Genomic DNA, 18,782 nt, shown 5'->3' with positions numbered 1-18,782 from the left:
ATAGTGTTGTTTGAGTTCCCTCTCCCTATTTGCATATGGCACTTATTAGTCCAAGCATATTCCATGTGTTCTATAGCTCATTATCTATCTTATTCCATAACCTATCATGGCTTACACAGTCCAACACACATCTAATTTCTTCTTATCCATGATCAAATTGTCAAACATGCCAAATATGGCTAGCAAGATGCACTAGGCTGATGCAATCATCATGAAAATAGTAGTCAATTTATTTTTGACTCATTCACCTTCGTAAGGCTTTTAACTTTTTTATTTCTATCTTTACATAGCCCCCATTCACATGCCTATGGGATTGGCTCCTTTTGAAGGTCATAAAATATTTTCCCATGACTTGATGTATTTGCCAACTTATACATCTCAAGAGATTGATTCCCCGAGATCCTCCATGGGCTAAGACCCAATTACAACTCAAATTTTTCTCAAGGGCATAGACATAACTCATCAATGTACCATCGAAATTAGAGAAAAAGAGTACCATCATCATCATTTGAATGTGGAGCAATAGTTTTTTGTAACCTCTACACTAGTGTCCATCCATGCAAGGCCACATAATCTCTTCACCAAAAACTCATGTGGGTGTGAATTTCTCTTATCAATAGCTCCATGCCAAAAGCAACAAGCAAGGTCATTAATAATGCACAAGCTAGGATCATATCCTCACCATATCTCTGTCACTCTTTTTCAAAAAGAAAAAGGGATGAAAGAAAAACACCTTATCATTTCCTTTTCTACTTGTTGAAAGAAAAATGCTCTTCCTTATGCCTTCCTGAATACACACACAACAAAGTCAAAGAAATAAACATTAAAAAAGAGAAATAAAAATCAAAAAATATTTTTTAATCTATACATTAAGAAACCTCAGTATGTTTGGATAGAGAACAAATTATGTGAAAGATTACAACATAGAGCTCTACTTAGTGCATAAAGAATAGATCTCTTCACAATATTCAGTGTGCACTTAACATTATAGAAATTTGTATTTATGTCATTTATCTACACTATTACTTGCACTTGTACATGTAGATTACTGTTACAGTAATTTGTACAAAATGCTTTGCACAAAGTGTTATTACCATCAATCTAAATACAACGATATTACAAAGTTCTTCCAAGACAAATGAAAATAGCTTTATGTTTTCTAGAGTAAGAAAAAAATATTGGTTTAGGATCACTTGGCTCCTAGTTTTTTATGTTCTCTTTTTCTTCCACTTCCTTGGCCCTTTGTATTTTCACACACGAGTAAATTTAAAAAATTTAAAAATAAACATAAAAACTCAAATATACTGCAAACTATAAACTGAAAAAAAATTAAGATATTTGGACAAAACAAACAATATATAAGATAGGAATAAGAAGCTGTATATAATGCACAAATGATAGAGATCTAAATAATATATACAGTACCTTTAAATATCTTCAAAGGAAAATATCTTAACAAATTTGAGATTTTTCATCTATTGAATTTTATTTAGGTTTTTCCAAATATAAGTGAGGTGATCGGCATTGATAAAGAAGTACATGCCATCGTGCATGCCCATCATAGTACAATGGAGATGGGTCATGAATCTAATCCAAGGTAAACATGAATCGATCCCTCTAAGTAAAATCCCAAAAGTGCATGGTTGAAGTGAACATAGCTCAAAATACTAGGAAGCATTGTCAAGCTTTATCACTCTAGACAAATCCATCATTTATTTTTAGTGGTAAAAATACTTTATAAGGGAATCCTCAACTTAATCATAATATTTTACAATATTTGTAAAAAATTCTCCTAGATCAATAATTATATTTTCTTTTGATCTAATACTATGTGTGTGTCGTCGTGGCTCTCAAAGCACACTACCAAGACCCACAAACTACTTATTTTCAAGCATTTGAAGCCAAGAGCTATAGCTACCTCTCACATAGCCATGTGCACTCTCCCACACAAAAATGTAGTGAGCTTACATTTGAATCCAATCAAGTTGCCTTCTCCCACACATCCATCAATATCTCTATGATCCAAGATGCGCTTTCAAACAAGTTGCATCTCCAACCTCCAAGCTTGGACCTCCATAGCCGTGTACATGAGAAAGGAGAAGAGAAGAAGATGATGATGAAGAGAGGAGAAGAAGAGCTTCTCCAGGGTATTTTCACTCTCTCACACACACTCTCTCCCTCTCTCACACTCCCTTCTTCCTCTCTCATACATATGAAGGAAGTAAGAGCAAGAAGAAGAAGAGAGCAAGTTTGGCCACACAGCAAGAATGAGCTTCTCCATTCACTATTTGACTTTTATACATGCATTCTCTCCTCCTTGGGTGGCCATCCCCTTTTTAGTCCAATCTTTGTCCATTCCTTGGTTCTCCTTTACAAAATGAATTACAATGTGCCAGGTGCTATTCTTGCTAAAATATGAAGGTGTGCTTATTCTTGTGTGCTTCCTCCTACATTTAGAATTTTTCATGTGCTTCGTGTCGTCAGATTTTTTTGAGTGTGCCTTTGTTCTCCATCTTCCTCTTACCTTGGGACTGTCTTTCATTTCTTATTTTTTGCATTTTTTCATATTGGTCTTCCGATGCCAGTTCCATGGAACTAGATGGTATGGGCTGAAAATATTGAGGATTGGCATGGAATGGTTATTGGGCCTCTGGAAAGGTAGGTCATGTTGGGGATTATCTATAAAGCAGATTTTGAAGGTTGCCAATGTTGAAGATAGATGGTTTGTTGAAGAAGGCCTCTGTAGTTGTTGGCTTGCCATGCCACCATATAATGTACCTAAAAAGAAAAAAAGTGCACTTCCTAGGAGTTGTGTCTACTTGATCATGCAGTGCACTTACAAGTGATGGTGGAATTAGGAGATGGGTCGAGTCTAAGATTTTGTCCCCCACATGAGGACCGGATTTGTGTAAAGAAAGGTATTGTGAGTAACTTAGAAAGGTAGTCTATCAAAATGTCATGCCCTTGATGAGCCCTAAGTTGTGAAGTGGGGGACCGTTAAGGTGGTCTCTAGGTGCAGTGATTATGACGCTCATATAGTACAAATGGACGGATTTCATTTTTGTTTATATTTCTTTTCCACTTCTTTCTCTTCTTTTCTTTTCTTTTTCTCTTCTTTTTCTTTTCCTTTTTCTTTTCCTTTTTTCCTTTTTTTAATTACAAGGAACCACATTAAGTAGCATCTCATTCATCACAGAGGGCCAAGCTATGGGGAGGCTTAAGGGAATTGCTTAGAAAGGCCCTACTTTATATATAGCCCTTCAAGTTAACTCTTACATTGAGAGGCATACATGACAAAAATGGGTGGTTGCACCCAGTGAACCTATTGTCACTCATATCTTCTAATAGGCTCATACAAAATGTTGGCAAGAGGGTGGCTCTCATCATGAGACAGTGTCATCACGTTGCGCGTCCACTACTGCAAACTTGAGGGTTGATCTTTTTGCTAAGAATTTTAACACATTAATCAACATCATTGCATGCAACATTTAGTGAACCCGACGTGAAAGCATTGCTTTTGATCATTGAGATGGGAGACTCTTCCAATAATCCACCCTCTTCATCGATTGATTCTTCCTTTTCGATCGATAAGATGAAGACTTTATTACAAACTCTCTCTTCAATTATTATGATGAAAAATCAATTTATACAGTTATCTATGCAACAGCAGCAACAGTTAAATCAGCAGGAGTTAGATCAACAATGACTGTTGCATCAAGAACAAGAGCATACGCATGGTGCGACCAAGGTGATCGAGGCTGTGGTTAGTGAACACAAATTATTTGACGATCGGAATTTTTCAGCCTGCATCAAAATTTTGAAAGCCAAATGCGCTTCTTTGGAGTTTTGACCAATTCGAGCAACTATTTCTTACAGCTTGTCACACCTACTTTGTGGGTTAGAGTGATAGATTTGTTTGTGCAAGACACTAACTGAAATGTTTTCAAGAAAGCGCTCAAAGATGAATATTTCCTGGAGGATTATGGTATTGCCATGCAAGAAGACATTCAGAGAGTGGGTCTATCATCCCAACAAAGGACTTGTTGCTTCTCCGAGTTGTTGTGGGAGTTTGAAGAGTGATATAACCAATTGGATGCAATGGAGCAAAGAGCTCTAAACTCAAAAAAAGTGAAGTTATTCTTGCAAGCAACCAATCCTGCACTTCAAGACGAGTTGGGAGAGCTTTTTGAAGACCAAACGCAGTCTATGGGAGTGAAGAAGAACTGGCAGGATGTTGTCGATGCGATTTCTACACTTACAAAGAGGCAAAGATGGAAGGCTTGCTTGCAGAACAGCATGCAATCACCATTAGCGATGTCTTCTCCTACCACGACCTCTCCTACTTCTCCTGTTGCACCATCCACTACTTCTCCTATTTCTCATCATGTGTCTATGCCTATGCCTATTCCTACTGCAATTCTCAAACCATCCACAAAACCAACTATCAAAGATATGGTGGAGAAATTTTCAAAGAACTTAAAAGACCTACAAATCAAGATGACCAGAATGGAGCAGCAGCCACTTAGTCTAGCTTCAATTTTAGACCCAACTTCTTCTACTCCTACAAATTCTTCCATGAATGATCATGTTTGACATTGCATGTGGTGTGATAGTCCAGATCATGAGCTAAAGGACTATCAAGATTTTGAAGCGGCAAAAAGGCTGAAGTTGGTAGTTTGGAAGGACAAGATGATATGTTTTGGGGATATAGAGCAGTAGATTAAACCAAATTTTGGTAAGGGTGGTATGAAGAAATTTTTGGAGGAGTTTCTTTTGTGCTCTTCTTATGTGATGCAAGAGGTGGCAAGAGAAGCTACTGCCTATGTCCTTCAGTTGAGTAGTTAACCGAAGGACAAATCACCTTTATGGTCCTATGCACTGTACACAGAGAATATGGAAAATCTTCATCATCTGAACTTTCAACCATAGGAGACACGATCAGAAAAGGGACTCGATGGAATGATCGAGTTGGCGTCTTTTCTATCTATACTTATATGGTGAAATCTCAAGGATTTGAAGTGCTTGTTGAGGAGAATCAAAAAAGAGATAATGATTAGCCTAAAGGATCAAAGAGGATGACTAGGAGAAGTAATCCAGTTCTTCAGCCTTCTTCTTCAAGATTGAAGCAGAGTATGGCTAATGTTCAGAAGCCAAAAGTATAGGAAGATTAGAAAGCCCCACAGACAAAGGATCCGAAGCCAAAAAAGAAACATGGATTCAAGTTGCTTTTTGACATTGAGATGACTATGGACTTGAAAAAGGTACTTGAGGATCAAATTCTTAACTAAAAAATTGAATTCACTCTTGGAGAAGTCTTGGGAATCTCCAAAAGAGAATTTCATGATGTTATCATCGACATCATTAAAAGAAAATGATAGGTTATTAAAGAGATGACACAGGATATGATCCATCGAGAGGCTTTAACAGTTATACTGAGGCTATTATCTACGGGTTGTAGATTGAGGAGATTGATTCTGATGAGGAGATTACTGAGGATTCTACTGATGGAGCTTTATGTATGCAATCCAAGAAGACTCATCAACCTTTACTACAGCTTGTATAGTATGCTGAGAGTGATGATGCGCCTAGATTAGTACCTTATAGCCATTTTTCTCATAGTCACTAGGCTCGTGCGACTACGGAGACTATAGTTAAGCTTGGTGAGATAGAGACCCCTTGTGTTGCTCTTTTGGATCATGGCTCCGAGATTAATTTCATAGTGCATTGATTATATGATACTGGTAGTTGGCCAGTTGATGTGGATCATGGTTGGCGCATGTGTGCGGCCAACAATACTGTAGGAGATTTATATGTTGCTTATTCAAAATTAAAGATTTCTATCAGAGATGAAGATGAGTCTTATCATTTCTTTGTGCAAAATTATTATTCCTATCCTATTATTTTGGGGGAGCCATTTATTACTAAGTCTCGAATGGAGACTAAGGTTCTGGATGTGGGTCTGTCTATGCATGGATTCGAAGTAAAGATGGAAAGAGGGCCATCCAATTCATGACCATTTTTGTCAACCATCAGCGGAATAAGGATTCCTTGAGGGATTCCCCTTTTCCAGCAGGAGAGCTAGATTTTTGTTAGGTACTACTGTCTTGCAAGATGATGGTGGTACGAGATAGGGGAAGCTCTCACCTCCTAGTAGCGGCATTTTTTCCTCATGTGTTTATGGAGTATCTACTGAAAGTACTTTTCAACATGTTTCAGATATGCCTAGAGCTGCCAGGCAGTATGTGAAGAGAAAAGAGAAAGAATTAAAGCTTGCAAATGTTTTATAGGAAGAAGACATGGTAGATGGTCTCTATGATGGGCTTTCATGCTCAAATACTATGGAAGATCTTTCAGCATTGCTGAAAACGGGAAAACAAGAGTTGTCATATGTCTTACAGGTCCATTCTCTAGCGATGTATTATGAAATTGCTGATTTCAGGATTCAAGAAAATTTGGGTGCTGATTTGTGTTTACTAGGGTATTTACAACAAGGGCTGAAATTTGTAGGCTGTAGTAAAGAAGACAGAGTATAGAAAAAATGTAAGACAATTGACAAGAAGGTTAGACCTATTGTAGGACGGCTATCTTTGGATAGTGATGAGATGATTAGGAGAGCCGCTATGCAACCTCCTTTACGAAATCCTACAGGTATTGGACACAAGTTTTCAACTAAGACACTAAAAGAGATGAAGATTGGGATAGAAGATTTTTTACTTCCAGAAGAGGTGAGATGTTTTGAAGAGATGTTGTGCAGATATAGGAGAGCTTTTTCTTTTTTCTTGCACGAGATTGGATGCATTGATCCTAGGGTTGTGACACCTATGGTTATTTTTACCATTTTGCATGTTCCTTGGAATATACAGCCTATTCCTGTGCCTAGGGCTCACTTGCCCAAATTGGTGGAGCTTTTGAATGATTAGATCAGGATGGGAATTCTAGAACCATCTTAGCTCCATATTCTAATAGATGGTTTAAAATTCCTAGGAAGAATGGGACACTCTCAAATTCATATAGGACTTATAGCCAGTGAACATGCCCACTATTCGAAATGTTGGTGCAAGACCTATTATGGATGAGTTTACAAAGGCTTTTGCTGGATGTGCTATCTATTCAATTGGTGATCTTTATTCCGGCTATAACCAGTTCCAACTTGCCCTTGAGAGCAAAGATTTAACCATGATAAAGACACATTTAGGCCTTGTCTAGATGTGTAAGCTTCCACAAGGAGCTACTAATTCGGTTGCTCATATGATGAATGGGATGAACAAGGTCTTATAGGATTTTATTCTAGAGCTTACCATGCCTTTCATTGATGATCTACCTATTAAAGGTTGTTTGGAAAAAGAGAAGGATGAGACTTTAGATGATCATGGATGTAGGTTCTTTGTGGATGCACATATTAGAGATGTTGAGAGGATTCTTTGCAGGCCAAAGGAAGTGAATTTGACCTTGTCAGGGTTGAAGTCTATTTTCGATGCTAGTACAGAGGTTTTGATTGTTGGACATATGTGTGGATATTATGGCAAGAAGCCTTCCCCTGCGAAGGTTGATGCCATAGAGAAGATTGCGGAGACTTTCTCTTCTACTTCAGAAGTTCACAGGTTTCTTGGAGCTTGTGTGTTTTATCTTATTTGGATTCTTCATTTTGCTCATATTGAATATGATCTCTACCTGATCTTGAGAAAAGGGCAACGTTTTTCTTGGGAGATGAGACATATGCTGCTATGTAGAAGCTGAAGAGATTGTTGAGAGCTATTCTGACTCTTCAAAAAGCAGATTATGAGTGTGGGAGACCTATTATTCTTACTTTTGATACTAGTCCTATCGGCTTTGGATGGGATGTTGGCCAAGATGATGCAAATGGGAATAGATATGGTATTCGATTTGGGACAAAAGTCCTAAATGAACGACAGTGTAGGTATTTGTAGATTAAGAGGGAGCTCTTGGGAGTTGTCACGGCTCTCAAGAATGATAAAGAGAACTTCATCAGTGCTGCTATGGTGGTCGAGACTGATTGTTTACCTCTTCTAGTTATGATCACAAGTTGTTCTACTCTAGATATTGCCATGCTTAGGTGTATTGGGTACATAAAATCCATGAATCCTGAGTTTCAGGCACATATCAAGTAAAGACAACCCAGTACCCAATATGCTTTCACGAGTGAGATATGATGACATGGATTTTTCTTGCATTGATGATGTTGATGATGGGGCTAATCTTTCAGCCATCCATAGTGATCATATTTGTCATGTATCTACTTTGGAAAGCTTTGATGAGTCTTTGTATATAGGAGAGTATTTATAGATTGGTTGTTATTTGAGTACCATGTCTAGACAAGATGGATGGACTAATGCAAACTTTAAGAAGATCATGAGAAAAGCTTATGGTTTCTTCTTGCAAAGTGGACTGCTTTGGAAGGAACCATGAAATGAGAGGGAAGGTCATTGAGAGTTTTATGTGACAGATCTTCACAAGTGCAAATCATGAAAGAGTTTCATAAAAGTCTTTGGGCTAGACATAGAGCTGTTTGGGCAACCTATGAGAAGATTAAAGAACACTACTGGTGGAGAGGCATGTATAGAGATGGCATAAAGATGAGCTTCATCCTACCTACCTACTATGTATTCACTGGAAGTGGGTTCTTGATTTGATTACTATGCATGTTGGATTGTGGCAGATGCGCTATATTGTTTTAGCATGAGAAGATATCACAAATGAAGTGGAAGGAAGAGCATTGAGGATGAAGTCCACTTCAATGGTTTGTAAGTTTCTGTTGGAGGATGTTATTTGCAGGTATGGATGCATTGGGAAAATTATTGCAAATAGAGGTGAGTTGGATGCTGATGAGGCTAGGGAGTTTTTCTCTCACCTTGGTATTAAACTTGCTTTGACTTTGGCATATAATCCAAAAGCCAATGGAAAGAGCAAAAGAGGCCATCCACCGATTGTGAAAGCCTTGGCCAAAGCATGTGGTGGACGGGTAACTAGAGAGTGGCCTAGGTTGTTGCCTTATTCCTCATGGGATGATCACACTACTCATAGTGTGACTACAGGATATATGCCAACCGAGTTGATGTATGGGCAAAAGCCATTCATGCCCCTACAGAGATTTGCACACTTACTTGGAGTGCTTTACCATGGAAGCAAGATTATATGAATAGAGAGGATCTTTTGGCTCTTCATATTCGTCAGTTGGAGAGGAGATCTAAAGATATTGAGAGAGTTGTACAAAAGCTCAAAGAGGCCAGAATTCACAACAAAGACCAATTTGATAGCAGACACAGATTGAGACCTAGAGAGATTGAGGAGGAAGATTGGGTGTTAGTCTATGGCAGCAGACTAGACAACCAGTATAGTGCTATCTGCAAGGTTTTGAGATGATAGTTTGGGCCTTATTTAGTGTAGCATGTCCATGACAATGCTACATATTCCTTGACAAAGATGATGGCATGGCCTTGTGGATTTTGATTGCAGGAAAAAGAATCAAATTATTCAAGAGAAGAGATGATGTAGCCTATGCATTTGAAGAGTTGGATGATGAGATTTATGATAGACTTGAGCCAAGAGATGATGATGATGAGGATGTGGAAATTATAGATGATTTAAAAGAATATGAGGAGATCACATTGACCATCAATCTTGGCGATGATGAGGATGGGTATAGCTGTGGCCCATCCAAAGGATGTGCAGGTTTGGAGGGAGTGGATATCGTACCAAGAATTTGAACACATTAATCAGCGTCATTAGGATTTTTATTTTTATTTGCATGACGCACGAGCACATGTAGTTAGGCTAGGCACATTCTCTTTAGTGCATTCATAATTTTTGTGTGGAAGCATCATTTGATTGATTGCATTGCATGGATTTCAATTTGCAAACCACATGAATTATTGGGCACGAAATTCTCTTCCAAAGCATATTCTTGAAAGGGAACATTGCATGTAGAAATAGGTTTATATGAAGAAATCGGTTTTGAAGACTCAATGATCAAAAGAAAAGATCATAATGTTGTTCCTTCAATATCTTGTTGATGAAACTGTCAAGCTATGGTTATTATGGAGCTTGGATTTGGACTTTCCCCATGCAACTTGCAATTCAAATATTGCCTGTGCAGATGATATGTCTCTTCATATGTGAAATTGGACCAAGTTTTAGCAGTCTACAAAAGCTAAAAGGGCATATTGAGCAAGTACAAGGGCTTGTAATTAGTCCAATATTTCCTTACCTGTTCTCTGTAGGTGATGATAAGCAAGTCAAATGTTCGGACCTTGAATACAACAAGGTTATCCATTTATATCATGGACATTTAAGTGGAGTTTATTGCCGATCACTACATCCGACACTTGCATTCTTTGTGGAGATGGTGAAGACTTGTGCTATGAACACTATCCCTCTACCTATTTCACATCCTGCTTACAAATACAAGATATCCTGAAAGGAGATTGGTTTTGTCCAAAGTTTCAATGTTCTTTCTGTAGTAGCAACCAGGATAAAACAAGCTATACAAATAGCATGTTGTTGTGTGCTCAATGTGAGCATAGGTATCATGTAGCTTGCTTGCATAGTAAACAACTTGCCATACAAAGTACTATGTTTTGTGGAGAACATAGTAAAAATATATATTCACTTTTTACAAAGCTTATCGGGATTACTCATACCTTGAACAATGGCCTCTCTTAGTCTCTATTGATATGTGAGGAGAGAGGCTGGTCTTCCTTTGAGGATGTGGATTTTCTAGCTAATTACCACTGCAATATCTCTTCAGTTTGATTTCTGTCTTGCTATTTACAATCTTGGAACAATTTTGTATGGATTAGCAGAAGATACAATTTGAATTGTGGGTCAATTGAGTGCTACCAAAGAGTTAACAGCCACAGAATTATATAGTCAATCTACAATCTATGTGGCTGCTGCACATGTTATAAGATTCGAGATACACGCTCAATCTTCTTATATAGTTAAAAGATATATGGTGAATATTATGCTGGAGGAGAGAGAGAACAAATGAAAGAAAAGAAATATGTAGAGAGAGAGATTGACAACACACTAGGGATTGGAAGATGGGCCAGTTCCCCCCCCCCCCCCTTGTGGAGTTATATTATTGATGAGAAGCAAGCTCCTTTATTATATATAAACCAATTCTTAACTTATAGATCTTGGGAACAAGATCACGGTTCCTTGCATGGTATAAAGCCGGCTAACACTTGCACAACTTGGAAGTTGGCACCTTTTGATCCTTCTTGAATCTCTCCTTCTCTCCTACACAATATCTGTAGGGCTCTTCTGTTGGCTTGATTTCAGCATAGCTTCCGCAACACTTGCACCTTCTCTCCTACACAATATAGGAGCTTGATTTCAGCAAAGCTTCCACAGCACTTGCACCTTCTCTTCTCCTCTTAGAACTTGATTTCAACATATCTTCCGCAGCACTTGCTCCTTCTCTTCTCCTCTTGGATGCATGCAAAGTGAGGCTTCCTTCACCTCCTCCACACCCAAGGAGAGCCTCCCTTTTTATAGACTCCAAGAGATTCTCTTCTTGGAGAGAGACTTGAGTGCTAAGATTGGAAAGGTTGATCTTCATGCAAGATGTGGTTGTTCCAAGACCTACTCTACAACACAAATTTTGAAATATCTCTCCGTGCATTGCTTGGATGGAAAAACGTCCAACATAAAAGTTGTAGATCTTGTCATTTTTTATAACGCTGTCATACTACTACACATCCGAGGTGTGAAATCCACCAAAAAGTTGTGTGTGTGACATTTGTTACTTTGTACATACTTAGTCGTTATGTTTACAGTTTTGTTCTGCGTGGGCAGTATAGGGAGAGAAGGCTCTCCATTAGTATGATATTATGCAACATGAGGGCCCTGTGCCAAACAAGTTCATATTGACATGTGTTCTAAAATCTTGTAGTAGCATTGGGGCCATAAGGCATGGTAAAATGATACCTGATCGGATAATCCGGACAGAATCTGATTTTGATGTAGAAGTAGGAAATGCACTCATTGATATGTACTCCAAACATGGAGAACCTGGTGAAGCATATGAAGGGTTCAATGAGCTGGAAAATTCAGATGTAGGATCATGGGGTGCAATGATTGCTGGTGTTTTTCTACAATGTTATGATCTAGCCAGTATTGAACTTTATGGATGGATGGAACAGGAAGGTGTGTTTCCCAACAGGGTTGTCTTTTTGTTCATCTTGAAAGCTTGTGGAAAGTGCTTTACTGGACATATATGCAAATTGCACTGCTTGGAGTGGTGCGCAGATCAGTCGCAGATAGCTCACGTGGTGAATCCCGGAAGGTCCCCAAGAACAAAGTACTCTACTTTTTAGCACAAAAACCCATGTAAAAGCAAGCACGACAAGAGGCAAGAGACAAATTGGGTTCAATCTCCCCCATGCCTTGTGTGAGCGCTTCACAAAGCATGTATTTAATGTATATTTCCAATCTTCATGCTCAAAAATAGCCCAATTACAAAAATATGACAAGCTTTTAGCTTTTGAGTTTGCTTTCTACAAAAATAGTAAAATAAAGCTAATGGACGGTGCCCATAGTGTCTGGCACGCCCAATCTCAATGTCCAAATAGAAATAACATATCCAGGCGCATAAGCGCATACAAAATAATAACAAATAATCGATGTCTCAATAGACATAACAAAATATAGGCGTGGCGCCTATCAAAATCTAATCCAAGAGTTGAAAACCCACTAGACTCCAATGCTTTCCTCCGCCACTGCTGCTATCTCTACACATCAACTGAAGCATTCACAATCGTTAGTAAAATAACACAATTAAACCGACAAAAGTGAATACCTAGCAGTCTTCAGCTACATAAATAAATCAACTGGTTAGAAATAAATCCTAACCTTAATTTATCACGAGTGCGCACTCTAAACTCATAAACGTTTATTAATTTAATATGCATTTTGCGGAATCACCCGCTATGGAATCACCCATGTACACACTAAATTAATGAAACGCCCGAAAAGGACAGGCGTCCCCATCAACTTCTCGCACAAAGAATCCTCTTTGCGTATGAGCCCCGGTCATCTAAGTTTACGGAATCCACCGTAAAACCTCACGGAATCCACCGTGGAATATGCCTCCTGGCATCATACCCCCGGGGTGGGATAGCAATTGACCTCAATTGCTATTAGCTCAATGTGGAGCTAACAGAGTGGGGAAAGCATTTAAGTCTCTAGCGTGCATCCATTGTGCTTCCTCTACATGATGGTTCTTAAATTTTACTAGATATCTAGAATACCTTCGGCCAGTTCTAGTGGTCATGTAGTCAGTGTCTATGATGGCTTCTGGTTCAAGTATTTCAGTCTCTTCTTCTAGTAAAGGTGGGTTTTCATAGACAGGGTGGATAGGTAATTGTCCTCTAAATGGTCTCAATAAACTAATATGAAATGTATTATGAATTTTCCAATGTGATGGCAGTTCTAACTTGAATGCATTGTCATTAATCTTATGAATGATTCTAAATGGTCCGTAAAATCTAGGAGCTAATTTGACAACTGGATGTCTATCTACACTTTGCAATCTACGCTTTTCTATTCTAAGCCAAACATAATCATCAACTTTGAAATTCATGGCTTGTCTTTTCTTGTTGGCTTGTTTGGTATATGATTGTTGGGCTTTAGCAATCATATCCTTGACCTCATCAAAAATAGTGTTATGCATAACAGCAATATCATCGGCACTTTGTGTTCTATTAGACAAAGAGGCAACAAGTGTAGATAATCTATATCCATAAATAACTTCAAAAGGTGCTTTCTTTGTAGATGTGTGCGGTGTATTGTTATATGCAAACTGTAATAAATGCAAATGAGTATCCCATGTCTGAGGCTTAGAGATAGTGTATGCACGTAAAAGATCTAGAATGGTGCTATTTGTGGCTTCTGTTTGTCCATTTGTTTCTGGATGAAATGCAGATGAGAAATCAATCTTTGTGCCTAGATTTGCAAACAGTGTAATCCAAAAATTATTACAAAATCTAGAATCTCTATCTGAATTAATCACTTTTGGCAATCCATGGTTAGTAAAAACAGTTTTCAAAAATAACTGTGCTGCTTGTGATGCTGTTAAAGTTTTCTTACATGCAATGAAATATGCTTGCTTACTAAATCTATCTACAATTGTCCAAATCATGTCATGGTTAGATTTAGTATTTGGTAAGCCAGTAATGAAATCCATAGATATATGTTCCCAAGGTTTAGATGGAATAGATAAAGGCATTAATAACCCATACTATTTACCATGATGTCTCTTTATTCTTTGACAAATCAAACATTCAGAAACAAAATTAGATACATCTGCATCCATATGCGGCCAGAAAAAATCTTCAGTTAACATGCGTAATGTAGAGATGATACCTCTATGACCTTGATATTGGGGACAATGAATTTCATTCAAAACAAAAGATCGGAATGGAATAGTAACACACAGTCTCTTTTCAAAGAACATGAATCCATCATTATATGACAATGAATCAACAGGAATGAAATTATTTTGAACTAATTTTTGCCAATCAGAATGAAAAGTAATATCCTGGTGATATGTGTCTTTCATGGCAATCAAAGAATCAAAAGATATGATAGAAATGTTATGAATTGCAGGTCTTCTACTCAATGCATCAGCAACTACATTTTCTTTTCCAGGTTGGTATTGAATGATAGGATGGAAACTTTGAATGAATGAAGCCCATTTGATATGACGGTCAGAAATTTGGGGTTGGCTAAGTAGATGTCTAATGCTTTGCTGGTCGGTCTTTATCATGAATTCTGAACCCATTAAATAATGCTTCCATTGTTTTAATGCTTGTACAACTGCTAAGAGTTCCTTGTCATAAGTGGAATATTTAAGCTTAGAGGGTTTCAGCTTAGAACTAGAATATGCTATTGGATGGTTGTCTTGCATTAGCACGGCTCCTATTCCTGATCCGCTAGCATCGGTCACAACTAAAAAGAATGGTCTGTTAAAGTCAGGCAATTGTAAAACAAGGGCATTGGTTAATGCACGTTTGAGTAAGTCAAAGGATTTCTGCTGGTTTTCAGTCCATTGATAAACAATGCCTTTCTTAAGAAGTTTGGTCAGTGGTAAAGCAAGTAATGAGAAATTACGTACAAACTTCCTATAGAAACTAGCAAGACCAAGGAATGAGCGTAATTCATGTACATTTTTAGGAATAGGCCAATGCAATATTGCATCAATTTTCTTAGGATCAACTTTTATTCCTTCTTTTGATACAATATGACCTAGATATTCTATTTCTGTCTTAAAGAATTCACTCTTGTCAGGATTTGCAAACAATTGATTTTCTTTCAGTAACTGAAAAACTAATGATAAATGCTCATAATGCTCTTTTTCACTTTGACTGAACACTAAAATATCATCAAAGAAAACAATCACACAATATTGATATTTTAGAAAAATACGGTTCATCATTCTACTGAAAGTGGCAGGTGCATTAGTTAATCCAAATGGCATAACTAAAAATTCGTAATGGCCAAACTGTGTCCTGAATGCAGTCTTAAATATGTCGGATCTATCTAACCTCACCTGATGATATCCAGATTTAAGGTCAATTTTACTAAATATAGAAGATCCTTGCAGTTTGTCCATAAGGTCATCAACTCTAGGTATAGGATATCTATTCTTTACAGTGATCTTGTTTAATGCTCGGTAGTCAATACACATCCGATAAGTATTATTCTTTTTCTTGACTAAGAGCACAGGTGCACCGAATGGGGAACTGCTAGGTCGAATTAAACCTCTATTTAGTAATTCTTCTACTTGACTCTGGATTTCTTTTTGCTCTATTTGATTGTGCCTATATGGGGCTTTGCAAGGTGGTTGTGTGCCAGGTATTAGGTCAATCTTATGGTCTTCTGGACGTGATGGAGGTAAACCTGGTGGTAGGTCTTCTGCAAAACAATCCTTAAAATATGCGAGAAATTCCTTATGCCTAGGGTGCATATGATTTTCCTTTGCATGCAATTCATTCACCCAAATGAGATATGATTTAGTATTCTTGCGTAGTGCACGTTTTGCTTGAGTATGCGAAAGCAGTGGAAAGATATGAGATGCATGCATACCAAATAATGTAATAGATTTTCCTTGAAAATTTATATTCATTGTGTGTGTGGAATAATCTATATTGGGATTATGTTGGTGTCTCCATGGCATTCCTAGAATAATGTCGCTAGACTGTAATGGGACAACTAAGAAATTTCTTCTTTCAATATATGGACCAATTTGAATTTCTAAATCTTGAACTTCTTGTGTGCCATTGTACCTAGTGCCTAAAAATGCAGCTTTTATGCGATAGTGCGTAGGTACTGTATGCAATTTCAATTCCTTTACCAATTTTGCTGAAATAAAGTCATGGGTACTACCGTCATCATGCAATATAGTTCTTTCTTTTCCATGTATCATACAATTCATAGTCAACAATGAATGTGAAGTAGGCATACCTGGTAAAGTGTCGGAAGTAGTAGTAGGATCATCTTCTTCTTCAGTGAAATCCGGCATATCCTCATGCTCGTCTTCGTCCATAGCTCCAAGGTAGTTGATATGTGCTGATGGCTTCTTTGAATGACAATTTGCTGCGAGATGCCCTGGCTGGTGACACTTGTAGCATACGATGGGCTTGGCTTTGGTCACATTATTTGCAATGGCTGGGAGTCTGGGTATATTTGGATTTGCTTGTGGAATAGGCTTAGGATTTGGATTGACAGTGGATGGTAATGCAGGTGGTTTAGGCCAGTTCTTGCGGAAAGATGGTGATGAGAAACGACCTGGATTAAACCTTCTGAAATTGAAATTGAATTGTTTAGATCCATAATTACCGTTTGCTTGAAATGGCTGTGGTCGTCGATCTCTTCCGCGTAACTTATCTTCAGTGTCGTGAGCTAAGGAGATGGCGTCTTCAAGGGTAGCAGGCTTGAACATATTCACCTCAGCGTAGTAATGTCCAAGAAGTCCAGACATATACTTCCGCTTATGTGTCGTCTCTGGTACGTCTTCAAGCATGCGTAGCTATAGAAGTGCATTCCAAAAACGCTCTGTATACTGTGGAATAGGCTCACGATCGCGCTGTTGAAGTAAATCCCATTGCTTGATAGCCTTCTCATGAAATTGCGGTGGTAGGAAATTTTGCATGAACTTCTTCTTGAAATCTTCCCATGTAGCAGGACATTCTATGCTCTTGCGGACTACAGTCCACCAAAGTGATGCTCTGTCTATCAGATGATTAGTAACACACTTGATTTTATCTTTTTCGGGATAAGTTTCCTCATGGAAATAGTCATCAAACTGGCTAATGAATGATAAAATAGTCTTTCCTTCTCTTATGCCATTGAAAGTGCGAAACTTGAAACTTCGTTTACTTATCTTGGATTCCTTGCGAATGGTTTGTGCTTCAAGAGTGGCGTTGATGGTACGGCGAATCAAATCTTCAGCTTGAGGTTCTTCTTTGTCAGTGGACGCTCCTTGTAGCTTTGTCAATTGCGCTTGCAAGGCGCCTAGCTCTTCGCTCTTCTTCCAATTGCAACATGATAAGATCCAGCTTTTGTTCCATGGTAGGCTCGGGTAGATCGTCTTCAGCCATAGGATCATCCATATGTGGGGTAGTCATCCTGTAAAACTCAACAAACCTTTCTCACTCAAAATCAGTTAGCGGGATGAGCGTAGCTCAAATTTGGGGTTACAAGGCTATGTATTTTTGGGTATTTTCTTCTTCAATTTTTCAGAAATTCTGCAATATTTCTGTCTCTGTTTGCTGAAAGTACTTCAACGAACTTGTAGATAGGTAGAACAGCTTGCTGCGAACAACTTTCCAGTTCAGAGTTTTTGCATACGAACAAGTCTTCTATGAGTTTTAAGCACTAGTCAGTTCTGATTTAGTCTGACTTGCAGAGTTGCAGACTTAACAGACTTGCAGGGTTGTTGACTTGCTGGACTTAGGCCGACTTGCAGAACTTGCAGTACTTGATTCCAAGTGACTTACTGAACTTGACTTCTGGAGCGCAGGACCCGGAGTTTATTGACTTCTCTGCCCTGTATAACTTGCAAAGTATGGAGTGACTTAAGCTTAATGAATTAAGCTTAAGCTTAATAAGCTTAATAGCTTAAGCTTATTAAGGAGGAAGAAGCGACTGAAAACGGCGTGATCCGTGGAGGACGAGAGGAGGTGTTTGATGACGTCGCGGATTTCTCGGACGTCCTTAGATACCTCGTTGACAAGTTTTGTGGGTCTTCTCCAATTTCTTAAGCCTTTAAACTACAAGACTAAGCTTTTTGAAGCAAAAGATATGGCTTCTTACTGTTTTATCCACGACTTGTTCATGGAGATGAAGGAGTGGTCCTCCGCATGCTGAGATTGGTCCTTCGCGATCTGACAGTAGAAACAAGGGTTCTTGATCGCCAGAAGTCTGCCTGTATCGACGGTTCGTGACGAGGTTGACTGTAGAGGCCGTTTGTTCCTGGAGCTCCGCCTTCGCCCGAGATTGGTAGCGATTGGAAGCCCTTGATCTCTGTTCCGCTCTGATACCACTGGTGCGCAGATCGGTCGCAGATAGCTCACGTGGTGAATCCCGGAAGGTCCCCAAGAACAAAGTACTCTACTTTTTAGCACAAAAACCCATGTAAAAGCAAGCACGACAAGAGGCAAGAGACAAATTGGGTTCAATCTCCCCCATGCCTTGTGTGAGCGCTTCACAAAGCATGTATTTAATGTATATTTCCAATCTTCATGCTCAAAAATAGCCCA

This window comes from Lygodium microphyllum, chromosome 20 (assembly GCF_053477565.2).
Source record: "Lygodium microphyllum isolate KBCC chromosome 20, Lygodium_microphyllum_v1.1.10, whole genome shotgun sequence".
In the NCBI taxonomy this organism is placed as follows: domain Eukaryota; kingdom Viridiplantae; phylum Streptophyta; class Polypodiopsida; order Schizaeales; family Lygodiaceae; genus Lygodium; species Lygodium microphyllum.
This window is presented reverse-complemented; position numbering follows the sequence as displayed.